Here is a 16,311-nt window from a genome sequence, read left to right as displayed (position 1 = left end):
AGGAGATTGCCTGGCCTCTGTACTACTCTCCAAACACTTTCACATGTGTATTTATTGTGTATGTGGCTAGCCAGATATGTGAGGACCCAAGTGTGTAACCCACTACTTGCTATATTACAGTATACATAAACAATACTACACAACTATTTCTACATTGGCACAGTAGTGGTAAAGGGCCTATAAACTAGTTTTGATCTGTTATAATGTTCTATCCCCATCAAAAACATACATGGAGTTGTGTTTTGTTTTTTATTCATCTTTGGCATACACACCTGCATGTGTAAGCTGTGTCCTTCTCTCAAATCTCTGTTCCACCATGTGATGTCATGAAGTGGTAATACAGGAAATCCTGCATCTTTTTTTTTAAACTCCATACACCTGGATGAGCTTGGCTACCATTTGATCACAAGATAAGGCAAGACAAGATAAGGGTAATTTGAGCTCTGGGGATGTAATAACACAGGATTACGTTTTATTATGTATGAATGAAACAAAACACAGCAACAGGGATGTTTTTGACGGGGTAACATTCCATCATCCACAAAGTCAATTTCAGTCAAGAAGTCAAGTAGGCCTAGTTTATCAATTTCTACCATATCAGATTGAAAATCACTGCACAATGAGACAGATGAATTGCTAATTAATGAATGGATACATGTCTATTAAACTATCAGGAGTTGGCCAAATCGCTATCACATTTATAGAACATTTGTATTATTTTTATAGTACACTCTTCAACATCAATTTCTACATGCAAGCCATCAGCCCTCCCTCCCCTGTTCTGTCTCAGAGCTCAAGGCCTCCATATCCTGCCTCCTATGCTGAGTAAATATGCTAATGCTTATCTTTGGCACATAGATAGCTGTTAATGGATCAGCAGTCCGGACAGGCTTTCATCTATATTTAATGTGGTAAATGGTCATTTAGGGGAACTTCCAGTGGAATCCAATGCCTAATTACAAAGGGAAAAACCTCTCTGTGGCAAAGTACATAATCAATAAGCAGCATATTATCAGCCCATCTCCGTATGTATCTGCTGAAATCATTTGTGTCCCAGCATGCTTTAGTCAGTGCAGCCATTAATTATTTATTTAACTGCGATTGCTCACTTCCACACACATCCTTTGCCTCTTACACACAAATGGTAGTGTCCGGAAATTGCAGCCAGCGCTGGAAGCGAAACAGTGTCATCTAAGAAGGGACGAAGACTGGAGGATCAAGGCCACATTTAATGGCTCTACTGTACCCGACTCGTTGTAAAGCAATAATGAATCACTCTATGTTGTTAAAACAATAATGATTATATATATATATATATATATATATATATATATATATATATATATATATATATATATATATATTATATATATATATATATATATATATATATATATATATATATATATTATTTTTTTTTTTTTTTTTTTTTTTTTTATCTTAACTAGCGGTTTTTACTAATTTTGTAAGCATCACTAATAAATCTGAATGTCATTGAATGTGGGTATTGTTTCTGCAGGTCTTTCATTTTGTTTATTTTGCGATTATAGAGCTACAACAGTGACCACATATGTCACTTTCATAAATTACCCTATTCTGCGAACCTGAAAGCCTCTTATTTTCCCTTCCTTATGCCTTTGAGTTTTAAAATCAAAATCCCTTGGCTAGTTTATGTTCCCACATCTCCCTCTAGAGGTCATTTTGGTGCAGTACATCAGTTTAAGTTCAAGCTCATAATTAACACTTTTCCCCATCAGCATCCTGTCACTTCCGCCTTTCTCTCACTGAACACTGACGTCATCACGTCCTGATGTGGTCACGACTCGTACAGATGCTTCGGTGAGTCAGCCCCACCTACAACTAATGATTATAGGACTGTCTGTGACTAAGCAGGGGGCCATACATTATGTAGGCCCATGGGCACAGTGTTACAAATAAGCAAACATTATTGCACCACTGTGTGGTCGACAAAATGATCATAGGCTATTTGAAGTGTAGTAAGCCGACATCAGTCACTGTGTGGGATGAAAGTAGATCTGGACTGGAAGTCATAATTCAGATTCCATAATTAAATTGGATTATACTATAATAAGAAGAAATTAATCTCTTTATTTGACATGTTTTTTGTTTTTTGTTTTTTTGTTGTTTTTTGTTTGTTTGTTTTTAAGATGCCCTAATCTTTTCTTAAAATGTAAGTTAACAGAGTAAAAGGTCTATGTACCCTTTAGGAGGAGGTTTGCCACCTGCTTGTCACTGGAGATGTTTTGCCTGGAGCAGCAGATGATACCTTATCTGTGGAGAGGTCACAGCACTCACAGTAAGTAAGATTTTTTAAGATGTTTTTTGTACCAATTAAAAATGTATATTTAATGCCATACTGTGGATTATTCTAGGTATGGCAACACCATATCTGGGCAGACAGGCAGGTGGAAAAAATATTCTTTAAATATTTATTAAATTTTCAGCATTTGTATTTGGATTATTTTGTTTCTCATTAAATGTAATACATCAGAGGCAAACTTTACATTAGGCCTTATAACCTGATACTACTTGCTTTCTTTCTAATTAAGTGTCATTATAATGAGTTTGCCCTTTAGTGTAAAGTTAACTTTTGTAAATGCGGCCAAGTGACTTAAATATGCAAGAGATCAAATTAAAGTGTGTGCCCTAGCATTAACATGTCATGGTGGTGGCAGCTCAGAAACTGTGGGCTCTACATGCTGTGATTAACCTGTCACAACAGGCCTACTCTGTTATGTGGGAGGGACTTTGACTCACCACATTAACAAACAAACAGTTTCCAAAAATAGGAAAGCACTAAATATCATGAGCAGTATTAAAGTTTTAGGGCATTTTATTATGTTTATAAGCCTATTATTGTTGTTATAAGAGCTAAGACTATCTTAGTTATCGCTAGCCTATCAAAATGATGAAAATTAGGACTGTTGCCATAACAATTTACAATTTTAAAAATATATATATATATATATATATATATATATATATATATATATATATATATATATATATATATATATATATATATATATATATATATATATATATATATAATATATATATATGAATGGGAAAAAGGTGAAGGTCTATAACAAGAAGATTAAACCATGAATAGGCTACAATACAATCTATGTACCTAATTATTCAAGGCAGTCATCTAAGAATGAAAGTATTTGAACATGTGTATTGAATACAACATAGGCTACTTATTTATTTACTAATTTATACCAGCTTTCAACATTTTCAGTTAGGCTATCTTTATAATACATGTGACAGTCAGATAGTATTAATGTAATATGGTGTTGAACATTTCTGATTAATGTGTCACTGGCTCCCAGCTCACACTGTGCTGATGCTAAAGACCCTATGTTACCGTGGAAACAGCAAATCAACCAAGGACACTTTTGAGTGTGTCCAACAATTTCCAGTGTGTCGTTTGTATTCTGCCACCTATTTCTTATATAAATTACAAATGTTTGGAAAATTATGTACTTGTGAAGTAAATAGAACCCTATCACAGGTATTGGAGAAAATACTATTATTGAGGTTTAAAATGGGTATTCACTATGAGTTCAATTGAAAACAGTCTTCTGTGAAACTAAATTAGCATTCTCAAATCAATGTCATCAGCCAGTTTCCTCAGTATGCTGTGTAGAAAATAGATTTGTGGTAAGGATTGCTGGGTTGCAGACTGAATAAGCAATGTGAAAAAATGAGCTTGTCCCAGTCCCTTTTCTTGTGTGTGTGGTTGCCAGAGTCCCTGTACCATCATTGATTTGCACCATGGAGTGTGTGTTTGTTCCAGTTCCTCCTGTGCCCCCCTGCCACTACGATCGTGCCTCTAAATAACAGCTCATTGTTTGCACGCGCCAGGATCATGTCTGCTGCTGCATATCAATCAAACCTGGCACCCCAATGGAGAGATGGTACCACTGGTTTTCAAAGAGAGAGAAGCTCATTGAGAGTCGCATCACGAGTTCTCCCACAGGCCATAGGAAGCAATGGGGAGATAGGGCGTCTGTGCTCAGCCAAGTAAGTTAACCAAGTACAGCTCCAATAATACAGCTGTAGTGTTGGATTGGAGCAGACTGTTCAAAGGCAGAGATTTCTGTAAGTGTTCCTTGTCCATATAGTGATTTTGCTGCATTGTAAGAGACATAAATAGTATAGACATATAATAGAAGCATTTATAAACAACTTTTTTTTCAATTTTATATATATATTTTTTTTCTCATTGGTAAACTATGGCTCCATTGACATCCAAAGTCTTGTCTTGCCCAAGAACACAACAAGGCACTGCTTGGAGTTGGGCTTGAAGCACCAACCTGCATCCCATCAAAAATGTCAAAATGTTCTTGTGCCTTGTCATATCAAAAGTATAACCTTTATATTTTGTTTTTCTGATGTATGTTCTGATATATGTTCTGTCTGGAAAAAAATACATAAATTAAGCATCACTAATTGCTTGCACTATATATATATATATATATATATATATAGGTATTGGCTTTGTTTATTTTTATTTTACACATTGTTTCAGGTTTTCCCATGATAACATAACAAAGATAGCAGGAGAGCAATTGTTTTAGACTGCAAATGACCTGTGGTTGTGATCCAACTCTAAAAAGTGTCTTGAATCAGCCTCCTGATAGTTCGATCAGTGCGGCAGCGTCTCCGAGAGCACAAATCAATAGCACAAACTAAGTAAGGCTCGAAAGGCGAGGCACAGTAAAGGAAAGCTCCACGATCAATATGACAGTCACTTAGCTCCTGCTGCAGGCCCTCTGCTGTGTCAATGGACTAACTTGTGCAGGCAGCAAAAGTTCAGATAATGGAGCGATGCAGGAATGCATATGCATCAGCAAAAAAGGGAGGCTATTGCACAAGTTAAACAGTTTTTGTTGTCTTCACTTCTCCCTTTATTGTATATGTAAGCCTGGGGGTTATTGCAATATTTTAGCCCACATTAGTGTGAAGCAAGTTCAATTGTGTCCAGTAGATGGCAGCAAAGACGTGCTTTGATTCACTATTACGATGAGGTTTGACGTTTCTTAAATGGATTCTTGTAAATTTCATTGTGTTGTCTCAGCCTATTCTTTGGTATTCCTCAACTGAGACACATGACACATCTAATATTAATGTATTTGAACAAAGTGATGGGGCTGAACAAAAAAAGAAAACTATCCATGTTCAGCCCTGTAACTGAACCCCACTCTCCTTAATGACCAGAACAATTTGGCAATTTATTAATTAATAAAACTTATTAAATTGAGTATTTCTTATGGGGGAAATTAAAACCTTCTTCAGTCCATCTTCATTTCTCAGTGGGGTGCTGTGATTTACCTGTTGCCCTGTCCACTGTCTTGTATGCCTCAGTGGAGCATGTGAAGTGCCTGTAGTTCAGATCCAGTGTAAGGCAGGTCGCTTCACTGTTTTGCACCAATGCACAGAGAAAACCACTTTAATTCACTTACAGAATATGGCACATGGTTCATTTCTTCATCAACCTAAATTCCACTTTGGGAACAGAAATGGGTAAAGGTTACAACAAAACCTGTGGAAGTTGCCATGAAAAAAAATGATGAAGCTTAAAGGTGCACTTGCTTTGCTTAGAATGTTAGTGTGGCATTAAAATTATCTATCACCAAGGAGGCAAGCATGCCAGAACTAGGCCAAGTTACAGGTCACCTCTCAGGAGAGGCGATCATGCTTATAGTATGAATGCATGTTCAGAGTAATAACTGTGGAAAATTCTAGACAAAGCAATATCATCTTCATGGACACCCTTATACTGTAAAGTGCCCCCTTACCATGTATACCATTTAATTCATAACTTTTTTCCCAAAAAGAGAGAAAAATATATATAATTCTGCAACATAATGGTAATAACAATTGTTAAATCTGTCCAGTGACATCTAAGTATAGTTACTCTCCATAGTAAAGACGTGCAATGAATGATAATTTCCCCTCAAGTGTTTAATGACATATCCATCCCTATCTGTGCTGAATCCAAAGATGGCCGCCGCTCATAGTCCTGTCTTCCTGTAATCTCACAGGATTACTGCATCATGACTCACTAAAATGAGCTGTCACCTTGTGCCACAGCAGCAGCAGCACACACTCCTGCTTTTAGGACTGCAACACACACATTAGATACACTTACTCTCTCAGATGACACAACTCTGCGAAATGCTAATGTAGTGTGTTTTATTCTATATCATAAATTTTCATTTGCAATTAATTGGTGGTTTTCAGGTTCTAGAATAGTTATGTCAAATTTCCAGATGGGGTCAAAAGCCACATTTCCCTACTGATAATACTTCTTACTGAAACATCCAAATATCCAAAAGGTAAATTAACAAATGTTGAATCTGATTCTTCTTCTTATAGACCCAAGAATGCACTGTATTAAAACTAAAATCTGAATTCACAATAGTCATTTTAACTGCTCCTAGTCTGTATTAAATATTACTGGCTTATAGAATGTTGTGGTGCCATCTGTTACATGTATGAGCCAAAAGGTACCATGAAGTACCTAAAGTAAGAGTTGGTTGCAGAGAAGGATGCAGTGGATAGATGTAAGATGCAGACAGACATTTCACTGTGGTCATCTGTGACAAAGAACAGCTAAAATAAATCTCCTACCTAATTGCATGATTAAATATACAAGACCAGATTAATAGTTACCAAAGAACTTGAAAGATTTGTTTGTTGTAATGTGAAATATTGATTTAATTACAGTAATAGCAATTTTAACAACACAAAAGTAGAGGGGAAAAATGGCATTACATAAAAGATCGATGCTGTTGTAATTTTCAAATAGAAATCTCACAGGAGGAAATAATGAGTAAACAGACTAGATTGTTCTGTAGTTATGGTGCAGCTGAAATAAAGCTGGATGATCACTGACAGCAAAGTTGAGTCGACATTAGTACAGGCTTGAAAACAAAATACATTTCAACAAATTCAGCACAGATGTCACATAAAGTGTGTCCACAAAGATGTAGGGGTACAGACTACAGAACCTTTATAGCATATCACACCAGCATGCCATTGGAAAGCTAAAAACAAGACTCGCCCAAAGCTATAATTCTCCCTGTACAGCATTTTATGACAAACTAAATGACGTTGGGACCTTTTTAAAAGTGGTCTTGGCCATTCAAGGTAAATTCAGGGACAAAACTTAAGGGTTCAACTTTTTATGGAAGTAAAATTAGATGGTGAAACATATGTGAAAAAGATTAGTATTACATAATAGATGAAATCTCATTCAGTGTTAAAGTCATTTACATGTTATAAATATCTAACTATACCAAATACTTAAACAGTTTAAAATGAATTGTAAGAAAGATGAAGTAATAATGAACTGGTTTGAATGGTTTATTTGGTTCAAGAATATCAAAATAGGACACAAATTCCCAGGTCTTTAAAGGAGTACTGTGAACAGTTTGGGGTTCTATCACCTGCTTGTCTCAAAGTAAGAATGCATCATGTTTTCTAAGGTATTTTTGAGCTGTAAAACACTGATAGTTAAATTTAAAGGCACACATTCCACTATTTTCTGATCTGTGTTATAATGTTGGAGGCAAGAACTACAATTATAACATGGCTCAAAGCACAGAAGAGTCAATGTTGTGTAATATAGGACCTAGAAAAAAATAATGTGTAAAGAAATACTGTGGGATATTCCAGGCAAAGCAATAACATCTTCATGGAAACTCACAGGTGACAGACCCCCCACCAGAAAAGTTTGTGCACCTTTAATTACATTCAATATTGCACTAGTGTTTCACCCAATCCTACTAAAAGCTCCATTCATTTATATTCCAACACTTGATCAGAAAGAAATCTCTTAATGGTCTATTAAAATGATAAATTATAATTGGTCTGCATTTGCAGTCATTTAAACAGATGGCTAAAGCTGCAGTATGATAACTTTATCTTCTCATTGCTACAGCAGCTTTGTACGTCTATGGTGTACATCAGCAGCCTCCTTCCCACATCCACTAATGTCTGACTGATATGACGGCACACTCCACACCATAAATACATCAATAGGTAATTAATTAGCCTGCTCCAGTGTTATCGGCCCACACAGAGACTGGAAGTGCTCACAGTCAAGGAGAGAGAAATCTGTCATCGTCATTTGTCTCCAACAAGATGAATAATCATTTGTATACGCTCATGAGACATGCAAGGGCAGTTTCCCAGAATGTGTGGGGGGCGGATTATTGTTCGTCTATACCACAATCTCTTCTCATTTTTTCTGAGTTAGCCATATCTCACTCAGGTTCACCTTGTCTGCACATTCACCTCAATTCCCCTGTGGAAAACTTGGACTGGGCCTAAAATGTTAGCTGACAAGACTCGAGCCAACCCACTGCATGCTTTAAAATAGGGGTGTTGGACTGAGGGGGGTATGGGTACTTGTTTACTTAGGACCCAGTGTGGAGAGGGGCCTTCCTGAGTTCTGTAATGAGTATTTCTCAGTATAGATATAGTGTATCATGTGGTATCATGTTGTGTGGGCTCATCATGATAGTTTGTATCCAAGGCCCAGATTTCCTGCTACACTCCTGCTTTGAAATGTGATAAAATAAGTATAAAATATGTAATAAATTATGTTTTGTGTTGCAGAACTCTTCTCTCTTCTCTATGATTATTATTTATGTTTGATGTGTTTGTGTTGTGATTTTAAAGTCTTTCTTATTCTGTAAAGCCAAAGAATTACTTTGTGTAAGAATTGTGCTATTCAAATAAACTTGCCTTGCCTTGCCTTGAACGTAAAAGTAAAAAACATACACTTTACAATAGGGCTATCATCTGTAGAGTGGAAACTTATCCAGGGGCTCTCAGAAATGCACTTATCCGCCCATTCCAAACTCTCTCTGTGTGCTTCATGTCTCATCTCTTATGCATAGGCTGCTTCTGCATGTCTCTGCTGCAGGAGAGAGGAAGCTCAGGGTCGATGTGCTGTTGGCGAGGCTTGAAGAGGACTGAAGAGGCACAGGCAGTTGCTCTCTGGCTCTGAGCGTAGTGCCCTGTCACACACAGTTTCTGATCCACACTCACATGCTCACTGCTGTCTCTACATGGGGACCCAGCCGCCCCATCTGTCTTCCGGACCACGTCTCAGCAGAACAGACAATAGAGGTTAAATGCTAAAAGTTGTTGTGCGTAGTGACATAGTGGTAAAAGGTGTGCTATGTAATTTTTCTGCTTGTGTCCATGGAGATGTGTTTTCTTTGCATTTAATTTTATAGTAGATATAAACAGTTGGTGGACCACTAAAAAGTTACTTAGAGGTTGTACGTTGTGGGTTGGATTTCTAGTTCTACATTTTTGTCTTTCTCTCAGTCCTAACGGATAATTATAATCACTGTAGCAAAGTTGTATCATTCAAACAGTGATTATCTTCTTTAAGAGTAAAACATGTTATCTGATTTGTTTGTATGGGCATGTATTAAAAACTAATGTTAACAATAAAAATCATTAAATTTCTTTCTGATCATGGTCCCTCTGATTACTCACATCAGATTTTGAGGTTCAGATGTAATTTAAGTCATTTTAAAGGAGCAGAAATCAGATTATAATCAGATTTTATGTGAGTAGACTCTACTTCCTGAGAAAGCTCAGGTCTTTCAATATGTGCAAAAAGTTACAACTCACCTTATGTAACAGATAATACTCCCTACAACTGTACAACAACTCACCCTTATGTAATGGATAACCATATGTCCTGTCAATCATCATATCAACGTTGTACCGTCTTCCTATGACCTCTTGTATATAGCTCAGATTTTATATCATCAGATTTTATTACTTTTTATAATTTTATTTCGACTTGTACATATACATCTATATAATTATGCCTTATCTGACACCTGTCTCTTGCTGTTTTTTTAATTACTTATTTAGAATGTATTATTACCAATTATATATTTTTTTACCCTTTCTTATTATATTGTCCAAATAATTTCCCTTGTGGATCAATAAAATTTCTATAAATCTAAGTCTAAGCATGTGAACAAGTGTTTTTTTTACTCACCTAATTACTGTCATTTGCTCATTACATAAAAATTATCTTACAGTCCTCTATGACTGAGATTGTACAGAGCTATCAAGGCTCACAAATGAACTGTCCATTTGTATTTTACACATTACTAGCTATTACAATGTGCTGATTATGTAAGGAAATGTTTTGTTGCATTAGTCTCTATTAATGTGGTTGCATCTTGTGGCTAAAACCTTGTGCTTTCATTTCTGAGTGAGAGCCATTCATGATGCCATTAGGCCTCAAACTCCCATACACTCATCTACTCAAATGAGCACATCAGTGTACCTCCTCCACTTCACTATTACTGACAAAGTCTAACAGCACAGCAGGGACCAAAAACAGTCAGGGTCATTCACCACATCTGGATGGCCTTGTGCACCCTCTTTATGGCAGCAGAACACAGTTGTTTAGTGCATGAGTGATAAAAACTACTGAAGATTCAGTGGAAAGAGTATCTTTACTTTCCAGTTTAAAACCGGCAGAAAATGTTGATGTTTGTTTTTTTATATAATATAATTAGTTAATTAGGTCACGATAAATCATTTAGTCTATCAACGACTCCTTGTAGGCATTTGGTGAAGACGCATCCTGATGCAAGTCACAGAACAATATTCCAAATATACAGAATATTCAAATGTTTATAAGGATTGAACACACAACCTCTTAGCTGAGAAGAACTGGGACCACAATGTGAAAAACAGTCACATGAGGTTCTTTTGTTTTTTCAATTTTTTATTTTATTGGGTTCTATTTTCAAAACAAGAACAGTAACATAAATGTGAAAAACATCTGCATTTTTCCAGTACTGCAGATTTGCCATGAGGCCACATACCAAACAGCATTTAGAGCTTCAAGTCATAATCACGTCTTTGATCTTTCACTAATACACCCTTAGCACTGCACCTCGAGTCAGAGTGCTTCTATATCTAATAGCTTTTTAATATAGTCATGAGTGTAGCCAATTCAAAAACAAGCGTTGATACCTTAGCAGCATTAGTCCTCTCTTTTCTTAAAGGTTACTGCAACAAAAGTCTCTGGTTTGCTTCATTATTACATTCAGAATCTATTTTTTTCCATGATGTCCACCAAAGATCATTTCTTGTTTTAAAACAATCTTAACTGTAATTTGCCACTTTCTTTTCTCATTTGTAGAAGCCATGCTGGTGGCTCTGTCTTTTTTCATAATTATAAAGACAGCTCCCTGTTCTCTTGTTCACAATATTTTTGAATTTTGATTTAGGATTGACCCAAGTGTGGGCTAAATGTCTATTCAAATGTTTCATTTGATAAAAAAAAATATGAACCATCAAATATAACAGTACAAAATACAATACAGTCAAAATCAAACTACTTTTCAAAAAAAGATATAAGGATATAAGAGTCAGACAGAATCTACTGTATGTGATTTGGTATACTGTTATTGCTTCTGGGGATGAGAATAGAAAATTTGTTCCAGCTCGCTCTATTCAATCTTGCACAGATCTCCGCACACTGACGTTCCTGCACTATCTGCCGACAGCTTTGCTTCTGCAATTGGGTCACCTCAAAATGAGATGGTAATAGAAAATAAGCACATTTGTTATGCCATGTACACTCAATGACCTTATGAAAACATGGCAAACACAAATATCATCTGAATGAATACTGCATTTCTGTAAGCAGCAGAAAGTGGTTGTGGGTTAGATGACAATGCTTACTTATAATTTTATATGAATTAACCCTGCTGTATTAGCTTTATATGTACAGTACTGATGACTGTGAGTGATTGTCAGTTTACCATGAACTGTACTGTGGCAACACAGTGGCTGAGTGGCTAGCACTCTTGCCTCACATTAGGGAGCTTGCGGATTTGATCCACCTGGCCCTTTCAGTGTGGAGTTTCTCCCCATGTCTGGGTATGTTTCCTCTGGCCACTCCAGTTTCTCCCATCAACACAACAGGTTAAAACCTCCAGCTAAACTAGTCCTGTCCAAGTCTATAGCTTAGTATATGAAGATAAGCAGCACTGCAGCCTGCCTGGTTCTCCCAGTGGCACTAAAGAATAGAATGGGTTAAATGCAGAGGACAAATTTCCTATGCGTACAATACAAACTAACGTGTTTGTTTTAGTTTTGGCAACCTATAACTGTCCAGGTATCCAAATCTAAATCTTATATTAGACAGGCTCTAGTCACTTTTCTGTTGAAGTATATTTGCCTTTCTTGGAAAACTGAATTAAGTAAATAGGCACTGAGTTACTTTTATAGTAACATGATGTATGTATGTATAAGTAAGTGCAAACAAGTGCTTTAATGATCCTCATATACTACCATTAGTGAAGAACACTAAACCCATTTTGTTTCCATGATACCTCTGTGCTCTTTAAGTAGCCCTTTAAATCCATTAACCTTCCATCTGTTTGTGTCCTTGTCCTCGAGTTCTTTTCTGAGCTCCTTCAGATCTACTGAGTGTAACTATTCAGTGATTTACACAGTTTCTTAGTGTCTCAATTAGAGCTACATTTCAGTTTCTACTGACAGTTGCCTCACATCTGACATCTGTATTTTGCAGTTTCCCGTTCTGAATATGAGCTGAGCAGAGGTAAAGCCCTGCCCTCTTCTGATAAGGAGCCATCGTGGCTCTGTGAATTGTGACCAGTTAGTCTGTAATTCTTTGCTTTATTCAACAGAACAATTCTGCTCTCTGTCTCCAAAACGCTGGGCCCCTCACTGTGATAAGACACAAAGACCCCCAAAGGTACTGAGTCTAAGCTCCTGGAATTACACCAATTGCTTCTGAGCAGGATAAGGCCATAATCACAGCTGTGGCACCAATACCTGTCAAGACTGATGAAACGTCCGCCACTAGCTCGTCTCCATGCTTCTGTTTAGAATGTTACAAAACACCCTAAAAATAAGCATTCCTACAGTGAGTGTGGTTGTCTCTCCGTAACTGACCTGGAACTTGGCCTGGTCAATCATGTAGGCCTGTCTCGATAATTACTATATTGATTTAGTGTTCAAAATGTGAAAGATGGAACAATATATTAGTGTTTCATTCTGCTATTTATTTATTGCATTTCAAGATTTTTTAAACAATATTGTAAATTTAGAATCATGTGGTTTAAATCTACTTATTGGCATTCATTAGTTTCAGTTTTATTGTTTATCGTCATTAATATATCGCACTTCAATCTTTGTTATTGTGACAAGCCTACAATCATGTCAGCTTTCCATGAAGACAAAAAAAGACAAATGCCATACTGGAACAAATACTACCCAAAACAATAACTCTCCGTAGTGACAAGCAGGTTACATAGCACAACTTTAAGTAATGATGATTAAAGCTATTAATACTTTGCAGTGAACACACTGGGGGTATTCTATATGTATGTGTATTGGCAGACTGTTCACCAGTTACTGTCTAACTTAAGTAAGAGTTTCAGACAGAGCAGAGCCTACAGTTAGCTTCACACCCCCAGGGAATGTTGATGACATGAGCTGCAAAGTATCCATAGATCCTCCTGATGTTTTAGCTGCAACCATCATAACATCTTACAAGGTATAAGTTAGGCAAATGTGCTAATTTGTGAATGATTTTTTTACTCTTTTATTTCTAATCATACAGAAATATACACATTGTTGACAACATACACTTTCCTTATCCAGTGCCTGAGAAATTTGCTGCTTGTAAATCCATTACTGGTAAAACAAGATGGAGAGCACAGGCCTATATGCCTCTTCCAGCACTCACATATATTTGTACTTACAGGCAATCTTAATTTTGTAGCACAGAAGGATAAGATGGACAGGTAAGGGCTTTAAAATAATGGCAACATCCTCTGCCTACAATACATCAGTGGTGACATCTCCATAGCTCCAAGCCCCACTATTGATCCAAGAAACAGCAGTGTTGTCATTTACTCAGATGTCCTTAAAAACTATTGTCTCTAGACTTTGCCAAATGCCCTTATCTTGCATCTTCTCTCTAGGCAGCAGGATTGTGACTCAGTTCATTCAAGGATCAGGGCATATGAGGACAAAACTCATTGTGCAGGCAAAGTTTAACTCTATGAAATATTTTTCACATATTCAACACAAAGGTTGTGTTTGTGTTGTGCCATTGACCTCATCAGGTCTTATCAATATACCAAGTATAAACCCTTTGTTTGCTTTTACTTCAGGCTAACTAAACTACTAAATGATTACACATTATGATATTATCTTTTGTAAGAAAAGTCTGACTGGTTACTGCTCTATTAGTTTAGACTTAGGAAAACTTTATTGATCCAAAAGAGAAATTATTTATACACAGCAGTACTACTAGTATTACTAGTAATGACAAGATGAATACAACATCAGTATATTAAAGGAAAACAACTGTTATCATTATTAAAGGTGCACTGTGTAACTTTTCTGGAGAGGTTCTGCAACATGTTTGTCTCCATGTAGATGATAATGCTTTGGTTTAAAATGTCCACACTATGGTTTTTAACTAACTTTTAATCTGTCTTGCATTTATTCAACTACATGTGTATTTTATTGTTCAAAATATCTTAAAAGACATATTCTTACTGTGAGTGGGGTCCCCTCTCCACAAGTCTAGCCTCTAATTTGGCTGGCAAGTCTCCATGGAGATTCATGAATTTATGCCCAGACTGTGGAACATTCTAGGCACATCTCCATGGTGACAAGCAGGTGAAGGACCCTCCAAGAGTTACACAGTGCACCTTTAAATGCAGTGCCTCCACAGCACCATGACTGCAGTATCATTGGCTGCTCTCCTGGCTATCTGTATGCTTATGCTAAATTCCCCTGCTTTAAGGCATTATTCTTAAATATAGTAAAGCCTCGGGAGAGAGGCAAATCTTCCTTAAACACTCCTGCTTTCAAATCCTGTCTGCACCCAAAGCCCCCCAAGCCCAACATGCTTATCATATCACATATGCATCCATATGTGCAGCCTTATGTGTGTGGATATGTGAGAGCGGGCTTGTCCTTCAACAGGGGGAATTTTATCAAGGTTTGTTTAAGGGAAAAAACATTACTTCCAATGTTGGCTATACTTACTGGCTCACTTATTTTATTATTGTCACCTCAGCAAATTGTCTGCCTCTGTGAAGCTTGATATTTCACCAATGCTTCTTGAGAAATCCACAATGACACACACACATTGGGTTTCCATACTTCTTCGGGACATTCCATTGACATACATTCTTTTCCTGGAGACTGATAACCCTATGCATAACCGTACATGCCCTAACCTGAACCCTAACCTTAACTGAACATGGCACATTGAATACTGATCTAATAATAAGCATATAAGGGGACCTGACTTTTATCCACATAGGTAGGTGTACAGATTTTTTTTCCCCCAGTGTGATAAATGTGCACACACACATACATTACTAGGACAGAATAAACCAGTGCATTCCTGAGAAGAGCTCGCTTTTTCATTCCACAGTTATGCAGCTGTGTGAGCCCAGTACCATGACCCCTGCTCGTACACAGCGACCTCTGAGTCCACTTGTCACTCTGTCATGGTCAAGGTGAGGCCTAGGCAGGATTACATGTCAGGGATGAGAGGGCTGCAGGCCAGACGCATTCCTCACATTCTCCATGTGTGAACACAATGACACAATCATGTTCACTGAAATAGCCTTACATAATCTTCCTGTTCTTGCAGTAAACTGCTGCAATGTTAAAATATTTACATTTGTAAGTAGATCATCATGAGGGCATATTTTTTTACAACTTTTTACATATTTTTTTAAATGTTCAAGATTTAAGATTAACTTTATGCACAACATATACAAATATTATCTATTAATACAAAATACATTAATAAAAACACAAGTTAGTTATAATTCATCAGTCTATAATTAAGTGCAATGTGCAGATTAACAATTACTAACTAAGGGAGCACAAGGGAGTTCTTAAATGTTGAATTACTTAGAATAGGATGCACTTTATGCTGAGGGAATCTTATATTCTTATAAACATCTTTTTTCTTACTGTCCCCTAGTGGCTAGTGGTAATTATTTCATTACTTATTTAAATGTGCACTGCGTAACTTTTATTGTCTCCAAGGGGATATTGCTGCATTGCCTGAAATGTTCCCACAGTATGGCATTAAACCTTGGCCTAGAGGCATCACCTACTTGTCTCCATAGCAACAGATAATTGAATGCCATACTGTGGAACATTCCAGACAAAGCATGAGCATCTCCATGAAGACAAGCAGGTGCTGGACCAATT

Source organism: Boleophthalmus pectinirostris, unplaced genomic scaffold, assembly GCF_026225935.1.
Source record: "Boleophthalmus pectinirostris isolate CB_2022bp ecotype Guang Dong unplaced genomic scaffold, ASM2622593v1 HiC_scaffold_18, whole genome shotgun sequence".
Classification (NCBI taxonomy): domain Eukaryota; kingdom Metazoa; phylum Chordata; class Actinopteri; order Gobiiformes; family Gobiidae; genus Boleophthalmus; species Boleophthalmus pectinirostris.
The sequence above is the reverse complement of the archived record's forward strand: the minus strand, read 5'-3'. Positions refer to the sequence as shown.